Source organism: Nomascus leucogenys, chromosome 7b (genome assembly GCF_006542625.1).
Source record: "Nomascus leucogenys isolate Asia chromosome 7b, Asia_NLE_v1, whole genome shotgun sequence".
Lineage (NCBI taxonomy): Eukaryota > Metazoa > Chordata > Mammalia > Primates > Hylobatidae > Nomascus > Nomascus leucogenys.
The window spans coordinates 14,948,785-14,956,939 of NC_044387.1; the positions used below are offsets into that span (position 1 = coordinate 14,948,785).

The following is an 8,155-nucleotide window of genomic DNA, read 5'->3' on the forward strand; positions in this document are numbered from 1 at the left end:
GGCGCGAACACAATTTTTCTGATTTGCCGTGGAGAACTTGGATCAATGAGAAGAAATTACAGTGCATAGAACTTGGTTTAATATGAAGAAGAATGCTAGGGGCGGTGGCTCATGCCTGTAATCCAAGCACTTTGGGAGGCTGAGGCGGGCGGATCACCTGAGGTCAGGAGTTTGAGACCAGCCTGGCCAATATGGTGAAAACCCGTCTCTACTAAAAATACAAAAAATTAGCCGGGCGTGGTGGCGCACGCCTGTAATCCCAGCTACTCGGGAGGCTGAGGCAGAAGAATCGCTTGAACCCGGGAGACGGAGGTTGCAGTGAGCTGAGATCGCGCCACTGCACTCCAGCCTGGGGACAGAGCGAGACTCCATCTCAAAAAAAAAAAAAAATATATATATATATATGAAGAAGAACTTATTTTTCTAGTAAATTCAATAGTACAATGGGCTTCCTTGTGAGTAGTGAGCTCCCTTTCACTGGACGAGCGCTCAAGCAGAAGCTGGTGTTACTGTAAAGCAGAGAGGTTAGAGATGTAGATTGGCTTCTAGAGTTGTGAACCCCATGCAACGTAAACTCATGTGTGCAATGTGTGTTTTCCTGGGGCCCAGGCCCCATCAAAAATTAAGAACCCCTGTCCTAGTGGATTTTCCATTGCAGAATTGGGTGAGTGCTTGAAGACGAGGTAGTCATGAGACCAATAGAAGCAAGGTGATTTGTCTAAGACCACACTTGGTTCAGTGCTCTTTTTGCTATATCATGCTCTCTCCCCCTCTGCACTGAGTAGAAGATTGATTCTGTTTCTTACAACTGTGAGATGCTGAGATGTTAAAACACCTGAGATAAAGTTGCTGAAATCATTTGCAAAATGTAACTGCAAATACTTAATAAAGGTAGCATGGCCTTTTTCTCTGCAGCTCCCATCCTACTCACCAAAAAGACAGGCAATGAATTTCACCAAAAGGTGTTAGATTGCATTTCTCAGACACCTTCCCTTTGAGGCATTTGAGAGCCCTAATGATGTATTTCCTTTTTGTTCTTCAGAGCCCTAAATCCATTGATAATGATGATTTCAGTTGTGGCAGAAACCCATTTCCATGTGGTTCCCCAGAAGAGGGGAATTTATTGGCTCACATGTTTGAAATTTCCAGTACCTGCAGACATGGTCACTTCCAGGGAGATAACTCAAGCTGGCCCCTTGATGTCTCTGTGGTGCTCTCCTCTGAGTTAGCTTTATTCTCAGATTCAGGTGATGACTCCAGCAGCTCCAAGCTTCATCATCTTTCCTGCTAGCAGTGTCCCTGTGGAGGGAGGTTTTGTTTGTTTGTTGTTTGTTTTGAGACAGGGTCTTGCTCTGTCACCCAGGCTGGAGTGCAGTGGCATGATCACAGCTCACTGCAGCCTTGACCTCCTGGGTTCAAGCAATCCTCCCACCTCAGCCCCCCAAGTAGCTGGGACCACAGGTGCATGCCACCATGCCCAGGTAATTTTTGTATTTTTTGTAGAGACGGTTTTTTTTTTTTTTTACTATGTTGCCCAGGCTGGTCTCAAGCCCCTGGACTCAAGTAATCCACCTGCCTTGGCCTCCCAGAGTGCTGGGATTACAGGTGTGAGCCACCATGCCTGGCCCTGCAAGGAGTTTCTTTTTCCCTTTTGCTTTGGCAAAAGTCATGGGATTGATTCTTATTGCCGGAATTAGATCATGTGTCCAGACAAAAAGTAATCACTACGAGCAAAGGTGTGGGGTCTGCTGCTGCTGCTGATTGGTTAAATTAGGTCATCTGCTTACCTCCAAAAGTAGGTTGGGGTAGACACAAAGAAAATCAAGGTTTGCTGTCAGAAGGGTGAGTGCATGTTAGGTAGACAAAAACAGTAGCTGTCCCGACACTGTACCACTAGCTTGGACCTAAAAGCATCATGAGTCCTATTGGTCCCGTTTCTTCTTTTAGTCCACCCGAAGATGGAGCATATCAAGTTCTTGCTCATTTTAACCTCCTGGAGACCTGAAGTCAGATCTCTCCTCAGCCTACTCTCTCAATCACAAAATGCGATTAACTTGCTCCCAGTCTTGGATCATTGCACGTCCATTTATTAAACAGATATTTATTGAAAACACAGCATGTGGCAGGCACTGTCTTAGGTGTTGGGAATAGAAGAGTGAACAGAATTGAGAGTCCTTGGCCCCCAGGAGCTTACATTCCGGTTGGGTTGGGGGACACAAAATTAAGATATGAATACTACATTCAGTGATAATGAGAGATGGAGAAAATAATGCCAGGTTGGCTCCGAGAGTACCAGCAGGGGATGTGGGTCGGAACAGCTTGTTCTTTAAAATAGTGATCAGGGAGGCTTCTCTGTTGAGGTGCACACCGGAGCTAGCTCAGCCAGAAGTGGGTTGGTGGTGGGAGCCAAGAGATCGTAGTTCCTTGAATGGATTCAAGTGCTTCCTCTGTACCTTGATGGAAAAGTATTCTTTGTTGAGTATCTTTCACAGTTCTCTTGCATTTTTGAAACTTGGAAAGGCAGAAAGGAGGACCCTCTGGGTAGGCCTAGTCATGGTGGGTTTGTGAATAAGAATGCTTTTTCCCATGGCAAGTGAGGATGGCATCTAGCATATGTGAAGAGGGGGCTCTCCCTAAGTGTGGGGCTCTTCTCTGGTCCACCTGACCTAAGGAAAACTCCCCGGTGCCTTTCAGCAACAGGTGGGGTCTGTCAAATTGTGCTTGGTTTGGGCATCTCCTTCTTCAGACCATTTTTCTGTGCTCTTCTCTTTCCAGATGTGTTTTGAGCAGCGTCTTTGTCTTAGGTCTGATGGGAGGATGCCATCCTGGGTACATACATTAGGCCAGGGCCTTTTGCTAGAAGTGACAGGACCTAATTAAAACTACCTTAAGAGACAGGCAGAGGGACATACCACAGATTCTCGGTCTGTGTGTATGCCCTAAATTGCAAAATAAAAAAATAAAGAGACTAGTAGAAAATATGTAACTCATGTTAAAAAACAAAACAAAACAAAAACCACTCAGAGCCAGAGAGAAGCAGGCCCTGTGGACAGCTGGGTCTGGGGATTCAAATCCTTCCCTCTTAACTCTGTTCTCTCAGGCTGGCAGTCCTTAGGGGCCTGGAATCATGGCCACAGGTAGCCCAGGCTTACATCTTTATAGTCTCCTGACCAGAGAGGGAAGAGCTTGTTCCCACATCAGCCACACACACACACACACACACACACACACACACACACACACACACACACACAAAATCCAAGAGAAGAACTGCAATTGGCTGGGATGGGGTCATGTGATCATTCAGTCTTGTGATAGACAGTTCCTGGCACACCACAAAGTTGTAATAGGACATTAGTCCTTCTACAAAAGAAAGGGGATCTATTCTGGGAAGACAAATAATAAATGTCCCCTATGGTGAAGAAATGATACTTGTTTTCCTGCTTTTGAGCAACTTATTATCTTCTATGTGTATGTGTGTTTTGTGGGCAATGTAAAACAAGTCCAAGTCCATAATTACTATGGTACAAATTTAAAAGAAAGATGTGCCCCAACAGATGGGCCATCTCTCATTGGGCTATTACAATAGCTTCCTAATTGATTTTTATCTTCAGGGCCCCCTCTCCACTTCCAAGTCCATCCGCCATTGCCATCAGGATAAAGCACTGCTAACATGAGCTTATACTTCAGCTAATGACTTTTTTCTTTTTTTTTTGAGACAGAGTTTTGTTCTTGTCGCCCAGGCTGGAGTGCAGTGGCGTGATCTTGGCTCACTGCAACCTCCGCCTCCTGGATTCAAGCGATTCTCCTGCCTCAGCCTCCCGAGTAGCTGGGATTACAGGTATGTGCCACCAAACCCAGCTAATTTTTGTGTTTTTAGTAGAGACAGGGTTTCACCATGTTGGCCAGATGGTCTCAAACTCCTGATCTCAGGTGATCTGCCTGCCTCAGCCTCCCAAGCTGGGATTACAGGTGCGTGCCACCATGCCCAGCTAATTTTTGTATTTTTAGTAGAGGCGGGGTTTCTCCATGTTGGTCAGGCTGGTCTCGAACTCTTGACCTCATGATCCACCTGCCTTGGTCTCCCAAAGTGCTGGGATTACAGGTGTGAGCCACTGCGCCCGGCCACATTTTCTTGTCTCTAATGGGTCCCCCACACTCCACCACTTTTGCCAGCTCATGCATCTAGCTAGCAACATGCAGCTAGAAAGCTCCTATTTATTCTTCAAGATCTAACTTGATACTGACAGATAAATAGATAAATGTGGCATACACATACAGTGGGATATTACTCAGTCTTAAAAAGAGGGAAATCCTGCCATCTGTGACAACATGGAAGGACGTTATTCGAAGTGAAACAAGCCCATCACAGAAGGACAAATATTGCATGATCCTGCTTCTGTGAGGTCTCTGTAATAGTCAAGTTCATAGAAACAGAGAATTCAATAGTTGCCAGGAGCTGGAGCATGGGGGAAATGGAAAGTTGTTGTCCAGTGGGTATAAAGTTTCGGTTATGCAAGATGCATACGTTCTAGAGACCAGCTATACAACAGTTAGCAATACAGTATTGTGAACTTCAAAATGTAAGAGGGTAGATCTCATGTTAAGTGTTTTTTGTTTGTTTGTTTGTTTTTGAGACAGAGTCTCTCTCGGCCGCCTAGGCTGGGGTGCAGTGACATGATCTCTGCTCACTGCAGCCTTCACCTCCTGGGTTCAAGTGATTGCCCTGCCATAGCCTCCCAAGTAGCTGGGATTACAGGCACGCACCACCACACCTGGCTAATTTTTGTATTTTTAATAGAGTCGGGGTTTCACCATGTTGGCCAGGCTGGTCTCTAACTCCTGACCTCAGGCGATCCACCCGCCTTGGCTTCCCGAAGTCCTGGGATTACAGGAATGAGCCACTGCACCTGGCGAAAACTACCATGTTAAGTGTTTTTTTAACCACCAAAACCGAGCCAAACCAAAACACCAAAAACAAAAACAAAAGGACACATGGAAACTTTGGGAGGTGGTGGATGTGTCTATTACCTTGATTTTGATGATGGTAACATGGGTATTTGCATATGACTCAGTCATCAAGTTTTACACATTAAATATGTGCACTTCCTTGCGTATCAATTATACCTCAATAAAACTGTTTAAAAAAGATTACATAAAGCCACGAAAAGAATCTAATTTGGATGCCCCCTCTCCAAGTCATCTTATTTTCCCACACACCTAGTAACATGTATCTATTACTGCATTTCCCATATTGCATTGCAACAATCCTTTTACACACCTTATTCCCCTGTTCCCCAAGGACAGGGCCTGTTTCTAAGCATCTTTGTCCCTCTGGGCACATGGTAAATACAGTTTTCAATGAATCCTTTTGATTAGATGTCATTGAATGAAGAGTGGGACAAAAAACTTTTCTTGGGACTCAGAGGAGGCAGATGAGAATTGTTTTGGAAAGTTATAGGAGTTGTAGGCTGGGCGCGGTGGCTCATGCCTGTAATCCCAGCACTTTGGGAGGCTGAGGCAGGTGGATCATGAGGTCAGAAAATCGAGACCATCCTGGCTAACATGGTGAAACCCCATCTTTACTAAAAATACAAAAAAATTAGCCGGATGTGGTGGGAGGTGCCTGTAGTCCCAGCTACTTGGGAGGCTGAGGCAGGAGAATGGCATGAACCCAGGAGGCGGAGCTTGCAGTGAGCCAAGATCGCGCCACTGCACTCTAGCCTGGGCAACAGAGCAAGACTCCGTCTCAAAAAAAAAAAAAAAAAAAAGAAAGTTATAGGTGTTGTATTGGCAACGGGTTTGGTTTGCCCAGTCCATCACTCATTGTCTGTAGCAGAAAAGGCCACTGCCCGGGCTACAGGAGTGGGCAGATAACTCCAGCCAAGGTAATCATAATACATCCACTTGAGCTTTCCTGCAGGTGTTTGAAAACTTCGGGAGGCAAAAGGCCCTTTGTAGCTCTCAAGTGGTGAGGGTTATACAGAAACTGGGGCTGCCCCAAGCCATGTGGGGAGAGACTGTGAAAATCAGAAAGACAGAGAGAGAGGCTCAGAGATGCTTGGTGCCTGGATCAAGTCATCCCTGAGGTCCCTGCCCCTGTCCCTTCCGTGTTATGTCATGTGAGCCAAGCATCTCCCCCACTCCCCTTTGTGTAAGCTGGCCGGTTTGCTCCTCTGTCATTTGGAACCAAGAGGACCTCCCAGTTGATATGGTGATATGGTTTGGATGTCTTGTGCCCTCCAAATCTCATGTTGAAATGTGACCTTCAAGGTTGGAGGTAGGCCTAGTGGGAGGTGTTTGGGTCATGGGGGGCAGAACCCTCATGAATGGCTTGGTGCTGTGCTCATGTAATGAGTGAGTTCTCTCTCTAGATATGCATAATGAATGAGTTCTTGCTCTACGAGTTCATGTAAGATCTGCTTGTTTAAAAGAGCCTGGAACTTCCTCCTCTCTCTCTTGCTCCTGCTCTCTGCATGTGACACGCTGACTCCCCTTCTGCCGTGATTGTAAGTTTTCTAGGCCATCACTAGAAGCAGATACTGACACTATGCTTCGTGTACAGCGTGCAGAACTGTGAGCCAAGAAAACCCCTCTTATTTATAAATTACCCAGCCTCAAGTATTCCTTTATACAATGCAAATGGACTAGTACATGCAGCTTCAGGGAAGAGGGGGCCTTTGAGCTGGTCCTTGTCTGTGGGTTGGAGTGTGGTGGGGTAGGATGGGAGGTCATCCCTGATGGGAGAAACTGGGTGAAAGGAGGTAAGGAAGGTCAGTACTGCCTTGTGTCTTTGGAATGACAAGCAGTGGCATTTTCTGGTATGTGGCGTCAGTTCCTGAGAGTTCTCAGGGAAGGTTGGGAACATGCTGAGGGTTTGTACTTAACCTGGAAGGACCTGGGCCAGCCCCTACCTTCTCCTCCAGAACTGCTGCCTCTCCCTCCCATCTGTGCATTTGTATCTCATGGTGACTCTCTCCATTAAAATATTTTTTCTCTTTTCTTTTTCTTTCTAGGGGTTTTCTGGTGAAGACCGGAAAACCTGCTAGACAAATTCTAAAATAGCAGTAATATTCTCCATTTTGTCTTTCCCTTCTTTTCACAGAATAATATTTAAAAATTTGAAGACATTTCAAAGTACAAACATCCATGTACCCACCTCCCAGAATGAATAAATATTAACATTATTCTACTATAATGGCTTCACATTCTTTTTTTTTAAAAAATTGTTTTAGTTAAGAAAACACATGAACAAGTTTAGGCCCCAGATCTATCCCCAGCATCCTTCTCAGAGGAATAGAAATTGGTGTGTCCTTTCTGTCCATGTTCTGATCACCTATTTACAGGAGAAGCAGTATAGCCCATATTTAATTACATGCAGTACAAAATATTGGTAAGAGTCAAGAAGTTAAAAAAATTAAAAAGTTTATAAAGTAAAAAACTTACAGTAGCAAGGTTAATTTATTATTAAAGAAAGAAAATTAAAGGCTGGGTGCAGTGGCTCAGGCTGGTAATCCCAGTACTTGGGGGAGGCTGAGGTGGGTGGATTACCTGAGGTCAGGAGTTCGAGACCAGCCTGGTCAACGTGGTGAAATCCCGTTTCTACTAAAAATACAAAAATTAGCCAGGCGTGGTGGTAGGTGCCTGTAATCCCAGCTACTCAGAAGGCCGAGGCAGGAGAATCACTTGAATCCAGGAGGCAGAGGTTGCAGTGAGCCGAGATTGTGCCACTGCACTCCAGCCTGGGCAACAGAATAAGACTCTGCCTCAAAAAAAAAAAAAAAAAAAAAAAAAAAAGAAAAGAAAAGAAAATTATAAAAAATAAATTTAGCATAGTCTAAGTGTATAGTGTTTATAAAGTCTACATTAGTGTATAATAATGTTCTAGGCCTTCACATTCATTTACCACTCACTCACCCGGGTGCTCACCCAGAGCAACTTCCAGTCCTTCCGGCTCCATTCATAGAAAGTGTCTGATATGGTTTGGATGGTTTGCCACCTCCAAATCTCATGTTGCAATGTAATCCCCAGTGTTGGATGGGGCCCGGTGGGAAGTGATTGGATCATGGAGGGATCCTTCATGAGTGGTTTAGCACCATCCCTTTGATGATAAATGAGTTTTTGTTCAGCTGGTTCATTAGAGATCTGGTTGTTT

General features: G+C 45.1%; 1 non-coding gene across 1 annotated transcript; it reads right to left on the bottom strand.

Annotated features, from left to right (window-relative positions):
* Positions 1-7,014: 7,014 nt before the first annotated feature.
* On the bottom strand, positions 7,015-7,076 carry LOC115836143. The gene has a single exon (XR_004031136.1). It is a non-coding gene; the product is annotated as a U7 small nuclear RNA (small nuclear RNA).
* Between the last annotated feature and the right edge of the window lie 1,079 nt (positions 7,077-8,155).